Source organism: Cibotium barometz, chromosome 29, assembly GCF_041138505.1.
Source record: "Cibotium barometz isolate CiBa-2024 chromosome 29, ASM4113850v1, whole genome shotgun sequence".
NCBI lineage: Eukaryota > Viridiplantae > Streptophyta > Polypodiopsida > Cyatheales > Cibotiaceae > Cibotium > Cibotium barometz.
Genome location: NC_141074.1, coordinates 24924150 through 24942333, shown reverse-complemented (window position 1 = coordinate 24942333; position 18184 = coordinate 24924150).

Genomic DNA, 18184 nt, shown 5'->3' with positions numbered 1-18184 from the left:
TATATGCGAGAAAATCTAAGACCTTGAAATTATAAGCAAAAATGCTATCCAGATGATGAATTCGAATGTTGGTTGATATGATTTTAGAATTCTGGTTGAGAATTGATGAGTTGATTTGGATTCTAATTGAAAGATAATGATTCCTGAATTCTGGTTGAAAGAAGATAAGTTGAACAAAGCCACAATGAGGATGAATGGGACGAATCCCAGTGATGATATTGGTAACTGGAATGACGATTATGACTTTAGTAACAAATTGAAAACTTGCATAACTGAAATTCCCGCATGGAGGAATGATCAGATAGAACTTTCGATCTAATGGACCATTACTGTGTTAAGAATATGAATGAATTATTCTCTAATAATGAGTTATGTATGTTCTTATGTTAGAAGGGATCTTTATCCCATAATTCTGTGGGGGGATGACCAATCTAAAGAACCCTAGAATCAGTTGGATCTAAAGTCAGATTTTAATTATAAATAAAGGGACTTAACAAGAATTTTTGTAATGATAGGATCATGGATCGAGGTCGTCGTCATTGGAATAATAACCCCCAACTCGATGAGGAAGTTCTCGACTTGGATGTTCATAAAACACTTCATAGATCGCAGCCTGGACCTTTTAAGGGTGAAGGGGAAAACTTGGGCAAGGCTGTGGAGAAGTGGATCGAAGTAATGGAAGAATACTTCGATGTCACCGGGTACAACGAGAAAAGTAAAATGGCTCTTGCAAGACTGAAGATAGTAGAAACAGCCAGAGTGGCATGGAGAAACCACTGCGAGACAAACCATCTGGATTGGAACACCCAGACATTGAATGATCTCAAAATTTACCTAAGGAGGAAGAGATTTTGTCCTCTCGGCTTTATGGAAACCAAGATGAATGAATTCTTAGAGTTAACCCAGGGGAGCATAACTTTTGAAGTGTATCACCAAGCGTTCGCTCTTCTCCTCAAGTACTTGCCACCGCTGGATGAAGAACAGCTGATGGCCAGGCTCATTCGGGGGCTGAACAAACCTTTGAATATCCTAGTGAAGAATGCCAAGCCAGTTTCCATGGCCGAAGCAGTGCAGATGGCGAAGGATTTTGCCAAGGCCTTTGATGTCAAGGTCCCGCCGAAGCTAGCACGATCATCTTTCAAAAGATTTCTAGCTTCAAAAGGTGATTCCAACCTCCATTCGCCTAAGAGACAACAAGGTCAAGCTCAGGATATGGAAAGTTCCAGAATGGAAGAAAGGTCCTTTTCCCGGAACTCAATCCCCTGGAATTCAACTTTAGAAGTTCCACCCTTGAACAAGGAAGTGAAATGCTATAACTGTCAAGGATTTGGACATCGCAGTATGGATTGCCCAACTCCTTTTGGATCAAGATTTTCAAGGCAGGGAAATCAAGGACCAAGATTCCAGACTCCAACTCCTTCCTTTCAGAGTAATCAGGTTTCTTTCCGTCAAAATCAGGGAAATCCCAAAGGTAGACCCTCTAACCAACCCTCAGTTTCAATCCAAAAAAAATGCAAGAACTCTATCTCAGAATAGGGGAAGTCAAAGGGAGATGTTCCCAAATCGGCCGTCCACTTCCAAGGTAGTAACGCTAGAAGTGATTGAAGAGGAAGAAGATGAAAGAGATTATACTCCACCTACGAGATGAGGACATCTCGCATTTTTTAAGTGGGGTAGGATGTCAGATTCCTCCCTCTAGCTTTTGAGGTATAAAGGTGTAAGAACCTGCCCTTCTGTTCTTGTAATTATTCCCCTCTCTGAAATAGGAGAAATGTCTTGTTTTACCCTGTTTTGGCCTAGAGAGAGAAAATGTCTAGAGAGAGATAATCCAAAATTGAGATATCTTTGGATATAAAAATCCTCCTAGTGTCTAAAATGGTTTCCTTTGAAATAGAAGTTCAAAATGAACTTTCCAATGTGCATTTGGAAACATTAAAAATGGGACCTTAGCCTAAGGGTCTAGATTTTCATAAATTTCTGGATTATGGTCCAATTAAGGTTCCTATGGGCCAATAGTGGAAAGGTAGGCTAAAGGCTTCTCAAGAGCTAGTCAAAGAATGTCAAGCCCAGTTGGAGGAGGAACCTCATGCAGTTTAAGCTACAAGAAGTTCATTAATATCTAACATAAAACTAATTGGTGGAACCCATGAGATAAATAGAGGACTTAACCGTCAGGTACTCTTTCGAGACCTCCCTTAAGAGATTGAACTAGAACCAGTAACAGTTCTGCATTATGTGGATCCTGTTATTGCTTATCTTAAGGATTTGTGGGATGACGGCCCAAGAAAATTGGACACTGATGTTTATGTCCCTATACCATACACTTTAAGAAGCCTGAGCATGAATAGGGATCATCAAATTCACGAGTGCACCCCGTTCCAAGAGACATTGCTGGTCTTTCTTCCTTTCTGTCTTCACAAGTCTAGATTTCCATTGGCACCTTGATTTAAGGTAGCATGAGTCTATGGAAGGCTTGGAGCTATAATGGAGGAGCAAGCGGAACACAGGAGTCTCAATGAGTCAAATGATGAAGGATCCATAGAACCAAACGAAACCACAAGCATACCTACGGTACAGGTAAATAAGTTAGGGTAGTATTTTGAAGGAGAGGAACTTAATGCAGCACTGTCCTAGCCTTCGATGAGCATCAAGCCATTGCAACCCTAGATGGTTGCGTAGGAGTGAGCATTTTAATACCAAGAAATGATGGGAAAAATGGCGTAAACCTCCTATGGATGACACTGTATTGATGACACTGTATTGATTATAAAACTAGCTACTAATAGAGCATTTTGTTACCAAGAAATGATGGGAAAATTGGTGTAAACCTCCTATGGATGACACTGTATTGATTATAAAACTAGCTAATAGAGCCACCATGAAGCCTATAGGTCTTCTGCAGGATTTGAAAATTAAGATTCTCAAAACTAGTTTCCAACACACATTTGTGGTAATGAACTTTGGCTCTAGCAACAACGACATATTTCCTATGATTGCATCATGGGACGGCCCTTCATGAGAGAAACAAATATGATCTGATTAGAACACAGATCACATTTACATTCAGAAAAAAGACTGAACACTAAAGGTGAACCTACGCACTTGGAAGAACCATCCAATGAGTGGGGGACCCTTGGTAGAATATTTAGTGACTACTGCTAGGTCTACACAATAGTACACCTGTGCCAAACATGTAACAAAATGTTGGAAGATGAAAGGGATAGTATGGAATTTACACCTCTCCTAGAGCTGAAGACTCCGAAAACTTGATGCGTATTCCTGCCACCCCATGGATATACTTCCAAAATGAGCTAGTACGAGATTTGCCACAGCAAACGGGTAAGAAATTACCTCTCTCTACATGCTGAGTGCCTGACACTGCAAACCATGAAGAAGTAAGGCCGTTACAAGGGAAATCTACCCATAAGGCCCCTAGAACAAGTAGTTTAAGGGAAACGAATATTATATCTTCCATGATAGAATCCAAAAAACATTGGTTGAGGTATGTAGAGGCCATCAATGTACGTACATTCACAGTATTGCCAAGTCTAGCAAAAGGAGTTTGATGAGTTTCCCATTTCGGTTAACAAGGTACACTAAAGGGGAAGAGTCACCTGACTTACAAGTAGAACCCCAAAAACTCTCTAGCTCCGCTCGTGGAACATGAAACAAAAAGTTGGCACAAGCTAAGCGAGAAGCCAAAAAATAATGGATGAGGAAAGCGCTAAAGAAAGGGAGACCAAACTAGTTTCTCAAACACTTCAAAGCTTACAAGTGGGTGACTGCTTTGTATAGTACAAGAAGGCTCAAAGAATCCATGATGGAAAGCCTGGAACGTCTTATGATGGTCCACAAAAAGGATAAGGAGATCAATCTACTAGGTCTAGGGGAAGATCTGAAACCTATCTATATTGGGAAAGACCTTTTTGCGCACAAGACGATCGAGACCTTACTGACCTACTCTTTGAATTCCAAGATTGCTTTGCTTGGAAATACATTGATATGAAATGTGTACCTCTTGAAGTAGTCAAACAGACCATCCCCATGGTGGAAGGGACAAGGCCAATAAAGCAAAGAGAATATCCAAGAAAAATGGGTCTCACCTAGTGTGATAGTAACCAAGAAAAATGGAAAAGTGAGAGTGTGTGTGGACCTCAAAAAGCTTAATGCAGCCAAGATACAAGATCACTATGTGTTACCCTCAGAAACCATGTGCTGAAGAGTGTCATAGGGAAGGAGGCCTACATTTTTCTTAACGGGTTTCCAATTACAACTAGTGTTGAGACAAACCTAAAGGATCAGCTTAAAATGTCTTTTTCCACTAAATGGGGATATATGCATACCATGTCATGTTCAGTTTTACCAATGCCCAAAGGACCTTTCAATGCCTAATGTGCATGGCCTATAAAAGGAGTATCTACAAAATTTCCTTAAAGTCTTTTTGACCTCTCTGTGTCAATTCTATGGTGTTTGAGAAAAAAGTACTAGAGCGATGCATACTTTACACGATCTCTCTTAATAACCCTTTGAAACACCAATTTTGGGTTCAGCATGGGTTGATCTTGGGACACATTATCTTAGAACATGGCATTTCCTTAGATGACAGCAAGGTGCAACTCATTCTGAAGTTGCCACCCCCTACCAACTTTTAAGGGAGTCCAAAGACTTATGAGGCATGTTGGTTATTATCGGCATTTCATCTTCATGTATGCTGACATAGCTTGTCCCCTTTATAGGCTCATGGTTGTTTTTAAATGGATAGAGGAGTGCCAGCAAGCATATGATACCCTAAAGAAAGAATTATATAGCAAGTGGTCATATTTTGAGATCCCCCGATTGGGAAATAATATTTCATATCCATATAGATGCTTCAACTTTTACAATTGGTTGTGTGGTAGCTCAACCCGGAAAACATAGCAGGGACTTCCCTGTTAGCTTTGTTAGTCGCTAATTAAATGAAGCAGAATGAAATTACACCACCACATAAAGAGAAGGGTTGGCCATGGTCTATACAATCAAAGAGTTTTGTCATTATCTTTTGATGACTAAATTCGTTTCCTTTGTAGACCATCAAGCTCTACTTTACCTTGTGAGTGAATAAGCCTTGCACCATGGGCAAAATCACAAGATGGCTCCTAATTTTGTTGCAGTTTAATTTTACTGTCATGATATGCAAAGGTTTCCAACATGTACTGGCCGACCATATGTCATGCATTCCTAATGGAGAACCATAAGTGGGAGTTGATGATGACTTACCATATGCTCCCATGTTCCAACTATGCTTGATTTGTGAATGGGGAGAGGAAGTTACACATTTCCTAGCTAATGGCCTACCCACCAAAATGCCTACTCGATCAACAAGGATCGAGTAAGACGCCTTATTAAGAAGGCATCCCCCTTTTAATTAATCTTGCAGGACAATTGTACAAATAAGGAAAGGTGGAATAATGAGACGAAGAGTCCATGAGGATGAATACATCTCTATTTTGGAATACGCCCACTCTGGGGCTATAGGCTGAGTGGCATCGTAATAAGGATGCCGCATGTCAGGGAGATGGCACCACGGATGTGAGCCGGGTTTGTTGTGTGTAGGGAATAAGAGTAGGCCATGCTATTGTGGGAGCTGAAGGATGATGAGGAGTAGGCAAAGTGGAAGGGCAAGGAGTAGGCAAAGTGGAAGTGAGAGGGGTAGGGAAACTAATGGGATGCATGAGAATGGGTGATTGCAGGATAGATGAAGTCTGCACATAGAAGGTGGGGGGATACACTTGAGCAGATCAATAGCTCTGCCACGTACGTAGAGTTTGACAACAACCACTGCCACCAAGCCGCTTGTGCCTCATAGACACTACGTAAATCCAGGTCATCCTCTCATATAGGAAGGTGTACTCGAGGATGCACCTCCATACGTCGGATCATTCTCTAACGGTGGGCTTATGCATAAATCCTTATGCATATGGATTTATGCACAAGCTTAATGCATAAAGCCTTATGCATAAAAAATAATGGATATGCATAAGTATAAAGCCATAATGCATGAGCCTTATGCTTATGTATAATGAAAAAGAAACTCCCCCAGCACACCTGGGGGGCCCCATAAACAAGTAAATGATGTGATGAATGCCAATTAGACCATAATTCTACACAATAGAGATAGGATGCCCCTCTATCCCATAATATCATTGTAACCATTCAAGAAATGGGACATTAATTTTGTTGGTCCCATTAGCCTGGCTACCCAAAACACCCAAGCATGGTATATCATAGCGGAATGGACTACTACACAAAATGGGTCAAAGCTCAAGCCACAAGAAAAGCCAACGCAAGGTCCATGACCAAATTCCTTTACAAGTGTGTAATCACTCAATTCAGGTATTCTCTTGAGCTTGTCAGTGACAATGTCACCCCTTTCATAAATGAGATAGTATGATTCTTGTTATAAGAATTCTTGGTCATGCACCGTAAACCATCATGTCACCCTATTACCCACAAGCTAATGGCTAATCAAAAAGCATTAACAAAATGATATGTGCCATCCTCACCAAGACCATAGAGGCAAGTTGTAATGATTGGGAATAGAAGTTATCGACCTCACTTTGGGCTTATCGGATGGCATACAATGTGGCCATTAACGCAACACCCTTCAGCTTAACCTATTGAACTAAAGTGGTCATGCCCATGGAATTCTTGGTGCCAAGCTTAAGAGTTGTGGTACAAGAAAGGCTCACTGGGAACATTTTGAGAAATCAACTCTTTGAGCTTAAGAAACTCGACAAAACACGTCTAAGAGCTATATATAGCATGATTGTAGAAAAACTAAGGTGTAAGTAATGGTTTTATGATGACCAACTAAAGGATAAAGAGATGAATGAAGGGGATATGGTCCTTCTTTATAGCACCAAAAACTACAAAAAAAGGTTAAATTTAGAGGACTAGGAGGACCCTTCCTAGTGACTGAAATAACCCCACAGGGCACTGTATGCATCAAAACACTTGACGGCATAGAAATGGCATATTAGTTCAATGGCATAGAGGACTAGGAGGACCCTTCCTAGTGACTGAAATAACCCCACAGGGCACTGTATGCATCAAAACACTTGACGGCATAGAAATGGCATATTAGTTCAATGGTAGCAAATTGCAACGCTACTATGAACCACTCGCACAAAACACCTTGAAGGCAATTCACCTTAAAAAGGGGAAAAAAAAACTAAACGAGATGAAAAAGCATCACAAAAGAAAGCCAAGCAAAGGCAAGCTAAACTTAGAGGAAAGCAAATCTCTGTGAACATGGCTCAAGTAGTTGACCTAAAAGAAGAGGACTAGGAAGTTAAACCTACCTATTTGTGGTGGTTAGGAATGACCACACCGACAAGCTTTACCCAAAAGTTACTAGAGTAGACATTAGTGCTAATCACAACTTAATATCCTATGATACATGGGACTCTCTAGGTCAACCAACTTTACTTCACACCTAGGCCACAGTCACTACCGTTGCTTTAAATGGTGTTTAATACCTAGGTATTATTATAGTTCTATTTCACATTGGGAATAACCCCTTGAAAGGAAAGTTTTATGTCATGCTTGCGATGCAAGAAGAAATCCTCCGTGGAAGATTAGCACAACTTAATATTCTATGACACATGGGACTCTTTAGATCAACCAACTTTACTCCACACCTAGGCCACAGTCACTACCATTGCTTTAAATTGTGTTTAATACCTAGGTATTATTATAGTTCTATTTCACATTGGGAATAACCCCTTGAAAGGAAAGTTGTATGTCATGATTGCATGGATGATGCAAGAAGAAATCCTCCTTGGAAGAGGATGGATGGGCAACAACATGTGTCACATTGACTGGGAAGCCAAGATGGCCATACTACAACTTGCCTCAGGACTAGTTACTTCCCTCATGATAGAACAGTTGGCTGCTAAAGCCAAGTCTGATGATCATACTTTGTGTGGTATTTTTATCAATGGTTTATCTCGTGATTGTCAATACGAGGTGAAGAAGTGCAAAGTTAAAACGGCTGAGGATGCTATTCAGGCTGCTCAGGTTTTTCATAAGACAATGGTTGGCACCAATTCATCAAAACCAGCGTCAAGTGAAAAGAAACCCACGTTCACTTATTCAAACAGTGGACAAAAAAGGAAATTGGTTTTCACACCAAAACCAAAAAATGGTGACAATGCCAGCAAAAAACCAAAGTTTGTGAGTAGGGAAAAATTCACATGCTTTAAGTGCAACGAGAAATGGCATACAAAGAAATTTTATCCTTTGAATGGAGCTACAACAACTTCGGCACCTAGTCAAAAAAGGCAGCATCATCGAAAAAGTTTATTCCAAAGAAATCTGTACACATTACAGAACTTCAAGATAAATTCTCTGAAGTCAATATTTCACATCTTGAAGGAACCCAATGTTCAGATTGTACTTTCAGTAAAGATGTTTATGGTCTAAATGAATTATTTCGTGTTTATGGATCAGTGAAAGGACATCAGGTTCATATTTTGTTTGATCCTGGTAGTACTCACAATTTTATTGATAATATTGTGGTATACAGAAGATGAAGCTGGAAACTATGCAGAATGATCACATGTACAAGATCAAGATGGCTAGAGGATAAGTCTAATTTTGGGACAAGAAGGTGTCAAAACTACCATTAGACATCCAATTGTACTCAGATAGGCTTGATTTCCATGTCATGAGTTTGGGTCATGTGGATATAATTTTGGAAATGGAATGGTTTCATAGCAAAAATAAGAATTTTTTAATTAATTGGGTCAAACATTTGATGTCTTTCCATCACAATGGAAGCCTTGTAATTCTTAAAGGAAACATTGTTATACAGGAAACTTTTATCAATGAGCTGGAATTAATGGAAGATATTTTTAACTATGAACTTTTCCAGTTGGTTATGGATCCAGTGTTTTCGTGTATTCATTTTGATGCAAACACTGTTTCTTTAGATGTTTGGGAAAGTAAAGTGTTAAGTTCCATTAAAAGCAAATTTCAGGATGTATTTCCTGATGAATTGCCTCATGGATTACCTCCTAAATGAGGTGGACCATAAAATAGAGCTAGTACCAGGGGCAGAACCTGTTAGTATTCCTCTGTATCGGCTTAGCCAATCTGAGGAGGATGAGGTAGCCAAACAACTAGCTGAATATTTGAGGATGGGTCAAATTAGACCAAGTAAGTCTCCTTGGGGTGCACCAGTTCTTTTGGTTAAGAAAAAGGATCAAGGTACCTGGAGGATGTGTATTGATTATAAACATCTTAACAAAGTTACAATTAAAAATGGCTTGTCTACAGTGGCCTTCCGCCGGCCTGCGTTCGATGCGGCCACCCATTGGAGACTGGCCGAGCAAGACTTCCAAATGCGTTTTTTTTCAGCTTGATGACGTTTGGGGCACCTTCAGGAAGGCGATTGCACTACCGTTGTGATATTTTTCTATGAGAACAGATATTGCCCGAGAGCCGTGCACCGTCCCTTCCACCGGCTTATGTTGGCTACTCCCGGCAAAGCAGATCTACGTTAGAAGCTTGCACCTTAGATTAGCTGCTCTTCCGACCCTTTGTTCAGCTCTGCAAGTCTTTTGATCTCGCTCTTCCAGCCCTTCATTCAGCTCTGCAAGTCACACTATCTAGACACAGCTTATTGTCAGCTTAGATGAAGCATTCCAGTGATCCTTCGTCCCCTCCTATCCCTAGCTCTTCTGAAACGGAGGGGAAGCCACAGCTATCCTTTGAGTTGCTCAGAGTTCCTACCAGGCACTCTGCTACGTTGTATAGAAAGATCATGAAGCAAACAAACTCTGTAATCGCAGTTGCAGTTGTATCATCCTTCTTCTGTGCTATATTATTTCAAGGGAGAGAAACTGAAATAGATGGTAGCTTGAAGCTCCGCTCTCTTTGATGTTTGATGCTTGGAGATTGCAGTTTGTGTAGATTCAAATACATCATCTAGGATATCAAACACAATATAAGTAGATAAACTTGAGCAATCTCTGGGAGAGATCCACTATCCAATTGTTTATCCTCTATCAATGAGAGCTTAACCAAATAGCTCAATGATGAAAAAGGTTTCTCTGTTATGTTATTGTAGAACTCAATCTTGATTTTACTATCATATTTAGCACTAATCTTTAAAGGATAACATTAATCCACTATTGTAATCACTTTCTTGATCACAAATTGTTTGTATTACATCAAGATTTAAAGATGTTGCACAAAGATTAATAGAAATGGTAATAGGCAGTAAAGATGCTTACACCTCTTTTAGGCAAAGATTTAAAATCCGATCAAACTTTCCATTATTGAAATTATTGTACCCTTGATTTATAGCAAAACTTTACTCTAAATCTATGCAAAAAAACTTGATTTGCACGTCTTTGTAATCTTTACAAATATGTACCAAGATTCTTCAAAGCTTTAAAGAGTACATAGTATCAGCTCCAATCTGAATTTTGCTTTGAAATCTTCATAATTTTTCAACATAAACTGTTAAACAGAACTGTAAATCTCCACGCTCGCTCTGTAATAATCTGCACAAAATTGTAATCTGAATAATAACTCTCTGGTAGCACTGATCTTGAATTCTACACTCAAATCTGCAAGAATACTGCAATAACACTGCAATAAATCTTCAATCTGTTGACTATTGTTGAAAACTGTGCCAAAATCTGTAATATTTGCAATTTGTCTCCAATTCCTTTGATAATCAACACCTTTCTTGATGAACCTGTCTCCAATTCCTATGATAATCAGCAGCATCTTTCTTTATGAATCTTTCACCAAAAATTGCACATCCATCAAGAATCTTCCCAAGAATGTAAGAAACTCAAAGAATCTTACAAATGATAGCAAGAAACTAGGGTTTGTGTGAAGATTTGATGAAAATAGACTCTAATTCATGTATAATTTCTCTAAAATTCAAGAAAATCAAGAAGATTTTCAAGAACTTCAAGAAATGCATTTTGAAAACTGTGGAAATTCTCAATTCGAGAATGATTAACACTAATCATGATCAAGAAATTAATGCTTTCTAAAAATTAGATTAATAGTAATCCGAAAATGATTGTCACTAATCATGATCAAAAAAATGTATTCTGAAAAATTAGATTAATAGTAATCCAAAAATGATTATCACTAATCATGATCAAGAAAATGTATTCTAAAAATTGGATTAAGAATAATCTGAAAAAGTGACTAATCATCTAATCACTCCCTAAACAAATATCTAAGCCAAGAGCTCTAATACCAATTAAAATAGAGCAATCATAAAGCTGAGATAAGGGATAATCACAATGGATTAATATAAGATTAAGGAGCTATAATCTCATACAATGGCTATATGCCTAAGTGAGTTAACCTCCCACTAAGAGGATGGAAATAGCCTTCCACAAGCCAAGATATGAAAGCCATGAGGCTCCAAGAGTCAAGATCACCAATATCAAATGTCAAAAGATACAATAGTGGTCCGTGAGCCCCCTTTTATAGTTGAGCCCATGACCATGGTCCGAAACCTAATCTAAAGTTGTTGCTTCAATACAAGAGTGCTGAAACTTTTCCTATCCCAACCAAACCTCTCTCCCAAGCAGAAGAGGTGGCCAACTACTCTTTAAATTTATGATTTTGAGGTATCATATGTGGTAGCATATGCATTGTTAAGGATGCCACGCTTGCACTATGACATCAATCATGGAGGTTTATAATGCTTGGATTAAAGGGATTCAAGAGGAATATCTTTTAATGAGGGTTCTACCCATATTTACAAGAAATTACAAGAAGGTGATTATGAAGATATCCCTCATTACAAGCTTCACAATAACCTCTTGTGATATACGAATAGAGTGCATCTTGTTTTCACTTCATCCTACATACCTAAGGTGCTTCATGAGATGCATTCTTCTCTACTCCTGGGTCATCTTGCTGTGCCAAAAGCCTATGACAAAGTGAGCAAGAATTTCTTTAGGAAAGGCATGTGGAGAGTCTGTCAAGAAGTTTGTGACATAATATTCCTATCAAAGAAACAAGGATAGGTATCAACTCCCCGTCGATGGTCTACTTTATCCTTTAACCATTCTGGATGGGAAGTAAACCCACATCTCTATGGATTTCATTACGGGTCTTCCCAAGACTAAGCATGGATGGGATCGAATATTTATGGTGTTTGATAGGCTTACCAAATCAGCTCACTTCATTGCCTCGAAGACCACATATGGAGCATCTGAAATTGCAAAACAATTTATGGAGCATGTATTCAAGATACATAGCTTGCCACTTAACATAGTGTGTGATAGAGACACTAAATTCATGGAAAATTTTTGGAGATCTTTGTATGAGAACATGGGGACACAAATTACTCCATCTATATATAGCCTATCATCCTCAAATGGATGGTCAAATAGAGTGTACCAACAAGTGGCTTGAGGTGTATTTGAGACATTATGTCATGACATACAATCTTCATGGGTCATCAAATGAAAGCATTTACTCTTGGATGAAGCTACATCAAAACCACTTTCCTATGTGCAACAACAAATGAAAGCATTTACTCTTGGATGAAGCTACATCAAAACCACTTTCCTATGTGCAACAACAAGGTCTATCTATGGAGGATGTTTCTGGACCATGTGGCATGATTTCCATATGGACATTTTACCTCTTATTTGGGCAGATCTACATTCTGTAATTTTTTGGATAGATTCTATAGAGGCGATTTAGGGATCTTTTCTCTATCTTAATAGACTCCAATTGCAATTTGGGGTCTTTTCTCTATCTTAATCAAATCCAATCGCTATTATAATGAATACTTATGATGTGGAGATGTTTTGACATTGTGTACAACTCATTTGCAGCCCATTTCAAAGTGTTTCCATGAAGCAATTACAAGGGGAGAATTGCATGGGCTTTCAAATATGACATGGATGTCAAGATAGTTTCCTACATGGGTTTATGGTTATTCTTCATTGGATAGTCAAAGCTTATAGGTTGAAGTTTTCTAAGATTGAGTGAAGACTTAATCATTTCCTTGGAGACTTTATTCATGAGGCCATATGGAAGACCAAGGAAATTTATTTTCTCACACTTGGAGGATCTAGCTCTACACCAAAAATGCTATCACCATGGCTACTTTTGGAGATCTTTCCATCTATTTTTTATGGTCTTATGGGCATGATGGGACCTTCACTTCTCATTGATGTATAATTGTACATATGATAGATTTTGAGGATAAAATCTTTGGGAAGGAAGGGGTAGCACAACTTCACTAGTTAGATTTAGGGATCATGGTCATGGGCTCAAGTATAAAAGGACCCGAACTCATGGGCCATTATGGTATCTTTTGACATTTTATCAATTGAATAATCTTAGAGCCTTTCACTTTCTTACGTTGGTCTTGTGGAAGGATATTTCTATCCTCTTGGTGAGAGGTTAACTCACTTAGGCATCATGACTTTGTATGTGACTATCTCATACAAAGCTTCCAAGTTTTCATGGTGATTTTCCATATCTTAGCTTCTAAGTTTTGCATTAGTGATTCTTCACTACACCTTATATACCCACTTACATCCTGTTGCCTTCTTTTCCTTGGGAACAAAGGCACTAACTCTCATGTTGTATTTGTATCAATGCTGCCATCTTCTTATCCATGGCATCTTTCCATTTTCCTTGGACAAAGGCACTAACTCTCATGTTGTATTTTCATCCAATGCTGCCATCTTCTTATCCATGGCATCTTTCCATTTTTATATTTCCAAGTGCCTGCTCAAAACAATTGACTCTAACTCTTGTATTGCTTTAACCATGTAAGCATAATGATGAGTTACACATCCATCATATCTCAACCTGTCAACTAACCCTCATAGACCTACATACACCTAGATTACCCTGCAAGGTGTCCTCAAAATAGCCCTACACTAAGAGTAACCAGTGATGACGGAATGCCAAGCTCCTCAATAAGAGCTCTGCTTGGAGCCACTGGAGTCATTATCCATCAAAGAGTAACTTGATTTAAAAAATCAAGCACAAAAGGTTGATCTACCTTTCCCTTCTCTTTGTGTAATATATGTGTACCAACACCTATAATACATTCCTTGCATCTGTCCCTCAACCTACCTAACCATGGACTACCATTGGATCCAATGCTAGAGAACTCTCTAGGTCTACTAAACACCTGTGAGATTGCTACTCTACATGTGGGACAACATCATTACTTCTTACATTTTTATCTTTAGTTATCTTCACTGGTGTATCCTAGCTACTCATCTCATCAAAGACAACACCTCTGCTTACTCGCATCTTATAAGTGGAAGGGTTGTAGAATCTATAACCTTTCTGCTCCAAAGAATAACCAATGAAGATACATTTCTCTGTCTTTGGATCTAAATTTATTCTCACTTTATTGGGAACATGCACATATGAAATACATCCAAACACTTTTAAGTGAGATACATTTGGTTTTCTACTTGTAAACTTCTATTCAAGTGTCATACCATGAACAGTTACAGTGGGAGTCTTGTTCCTTATGAAAATAGCAGTTGCTATTGCTTCAACCTACAGTGGGTGTCATGCCATGAACAATTGCAGTGGAGGTCTTGTTCATTATGAAAACAACAGTTACTACTCTTCAACCTAAAAATATTATGGCATCTTCTTTTCAGACAGTAAGATGTGCCACTTCTATGATGTGCCTATGGTTCCTTTCTGCGACACCATTCTATATCAGAGTACCTACATATAGACTCTCTTGATTCCCAAATTTCTCAAGAAATCATTAAAGTCATTGGTGGAGAAGTACTCTCCCCCACCATCTCATCTCTGGCATTTTATTTGTATACCTTTTTTCTTCTTGAACCAAGACTTAAAATCTCTAAAAGTGAGAAAACGCCTCACTTTTCTCTTGCAACCCACACTTTCCTAGTGTTGATCATCAAATGAATGTAATAACCTACAATTGTTACAACTTTGGTTGGCCCCCATGCATCGGAATGTATAATATCCAATGGACTTGCTTTTCATGTGTGAAAGCATGTTTGACCTCCTTAACAAGCTGGCATACTGTTAACCATAAACTTCAGTAAATCTTCAATAAACTTCACATACTTTATGCATACTATTAACCATAAACTTCAGTAAATCTGCAACAATATTTCAGACCTGCATAAATTTCATCCCGATGTGTATATTCACATGACCAATGTGCTTATGCTATATGTCAATATCTATAATGATAGCCATCCCATGCATAAACTTGGTTGCTTTAACCTTAAACACGTTAACATCCAAGGTAAACATTGTCATTTATGTAACCCTTTGTAATGATAGCCATCCCATGCGTAAACATGGTTGCTTTAACCTCAAGTATGTTAAAATCCAAAGTAAACATCATGTCATTTTTGTAACCCTTTGTAACCAAGCGGTATTGATTTTGAAGTCTTCCACAAAACACCCTTGAGGATTAAAACTTACTTATAGACCCTATTTATAGACCCTACTCAACCATTTATCCCCCAATAAAACCAAGTTTTTCATAATATTAGGAACATGAAGTACATCTACCAACAGGTACTTTATTTTGTTATCTTACATAGACAATGACACATTACCAACGTGCACAATGGGATGTGCAATATCATCATATATGTTTCTATATATCCTGGTTTTATTTTTTGCATATCTCTAAACCACTCACCATGATTGGTCATGTGGATAGAGACGTCTAAATCCATATACCAAATATCTCTTAATTTTGATACATCTCCTATTATGGAACTAAGCATATATTACATCACAAACGCCTCCTTTGGCATGTGCCGTGGTTTACCACAGTAATAGCACTCTATGCTATATATGCATTCTGATTTATTTTCTAGTCACCTCGGCCTTTGCGGCTCCCTTTGCCTCTAGAGTGGCCTCTGTCACCTGTTTGTATATTAGATTCATGTTGTTATTTTATGGCCTCTAGATAATGATCTACCTCTACCTGTATGTGAGTAGAAGGCCTACTAGATCTTTTGTGGCCTCTAGATGATGACTATGCCTCAACCTGTATCTAAGTAGAAGGCCTACTTATATGAATATTTAGAGGATGATCCTCCTCCAATATTCATCTCCTCATGGATGAGGAAAGCAATCAATCAGGAAAGTTCTCTCAAACTCCAATGGAGGTCTGAAATTGGCCATATTCCTTGCCAAATCCATTCAAGGTCATCGTCATCTTCTATTGGTGACCCAATATAGAAGCAAGGGCATCTACAAGCCCTTGATTCTTCACCAAGTATTTACTTATACTTAGATTCTCTCTTGTCATACTATGCAACTCCAATTTTAGCCGCATCTTTCAAGCTTGGATATTAGTATTGTATATCATCACAAAGGTGTCACAATCCTGCTTAGGTGTTTGTGCATCCAATATATACACAATTATAGAATCTATCACGCTAAATAGACAAACAATATAGCACCTTTATAGCTCTTTCATACCATACTTTATATGCCTGCACACCTGCTCTGCTACGCCTGTACATGCTGTCGGATTGAATTTTCTTCAGCAATCTTTACCTTCTTTTTATCCCCTCTGTGATGAACTTCATATCCTTTCCCCATAAGAAAATTGGTCATCTTGAATCTTCATACCTAGAAATTATTCTTGTCCAACTTCTCACTCATAATTTGTGTGACAAGTATCAAAACCTACAAGCTACCAAATAGCGCTTGCAAAAACATATGGACTTACAACAAACTTTTAATCTCCAACAAAGCAGTATTGTACACCTATTATATTGCACTTGTATATGGAACAGTCACACAAACATACATACCAAACCAAAAATTGGACATATACAGTTAAAATCAACACTTTCTCACTGAGTGCTTGTGGAAAATTTGTAACTTGTTGAGCCAAATAGGGGACTCAAGACGTGCTCGAATTGCATCGACACACCCCCAATTTTTAGTTAACAAAGTTAACTGAACACAATAAGGTCTTCTTTCTTCACCCACCAAGAGGATGCATGAATCTGAGACAGTGACTTCTCTAACTCCGTGTAGCTCTCACAGCTGCCAAAGATGTTGCTCCAAAATCAAAGAGGGAAAGATATCCCAATATATAATGTCTCCATAGATCACTACTAATAATTCCAAGTCCTGAGGAGGACAATTCTTCTCATGAAGTTAAAGTTTCTTGGATTCTTATGCCACTGGGTGACCTGCTTGAAGCAAAATTCCACCAATGGCATGCCCACTAGCATCAACCACTACTTCAAACGGCTGAGTGAAATTTGGGAGTTTCAAAGCTAGAGAAGCTACAAGGATAACCTTCAACTTTCCAAAATTACTCTTGCATTATGGGTGTCCATTTGAAGGGCAAATCTTTCTTAGTCATTTTAGGTAGAGGAGCGACAACCTTTGTATAGTCCTTCACAAAAATTTGGCACCAACCTATAAGACCTAAGAAACTACAAACATCCTTGGGTGATTTAGGAGTCAGGCAATGAATCATAGCTTTCACTTTTTTGGATCAAGAGTTAGACCTTCTCTGGTTACTACAAATCCCAAACGAGTCAATCTACCACAACAAAGAATACACATTTTCTCTTCTTGGTATATAACTAATTCTCTCGAAGGATCTCTTAAACATTTCTAACATGTTGCTCATATTCTTTTTCGTCTTTGGAATACACTAGGATGTCCTCAAATAAGACCAGTACATAATCATCAAACTGATCATGTAAACATCCACCATAAGCTGTGGTGGAAGGTAGATGGAACATTGGTTAACGCAAATGGCATCACCTTAATATTACCCCGCTTGCAAATCTATCTTGGTGAAGTACTTAGCTCCATGAAGACAATCTAGAAGCTCATCTATGTGAGGGTATAGGAGGATACTTCTATTGAAATAGCAACAAGTGATTTGGGGTAAATGTTTGAAGCAAGGGAGTGGTACGGAACCCTCAAACATTTGTATGAGTTGCACAATTGATACATTGTGGTTCAAAGGGTCAAAGGGTACAAATAGCAAGTGATGCGGCATAAATGTTTAAAGCAAGGAATAGTGGTAACGTTTGTATAAGTTGCATAAGTTATACACTATGGTTCAAAGGGTCAAAGGGAGCCCAAAGGATGCAAAATGTGAAATGGCTAGCCCATGTGAATGCCAAAAGTAGGAACTTCA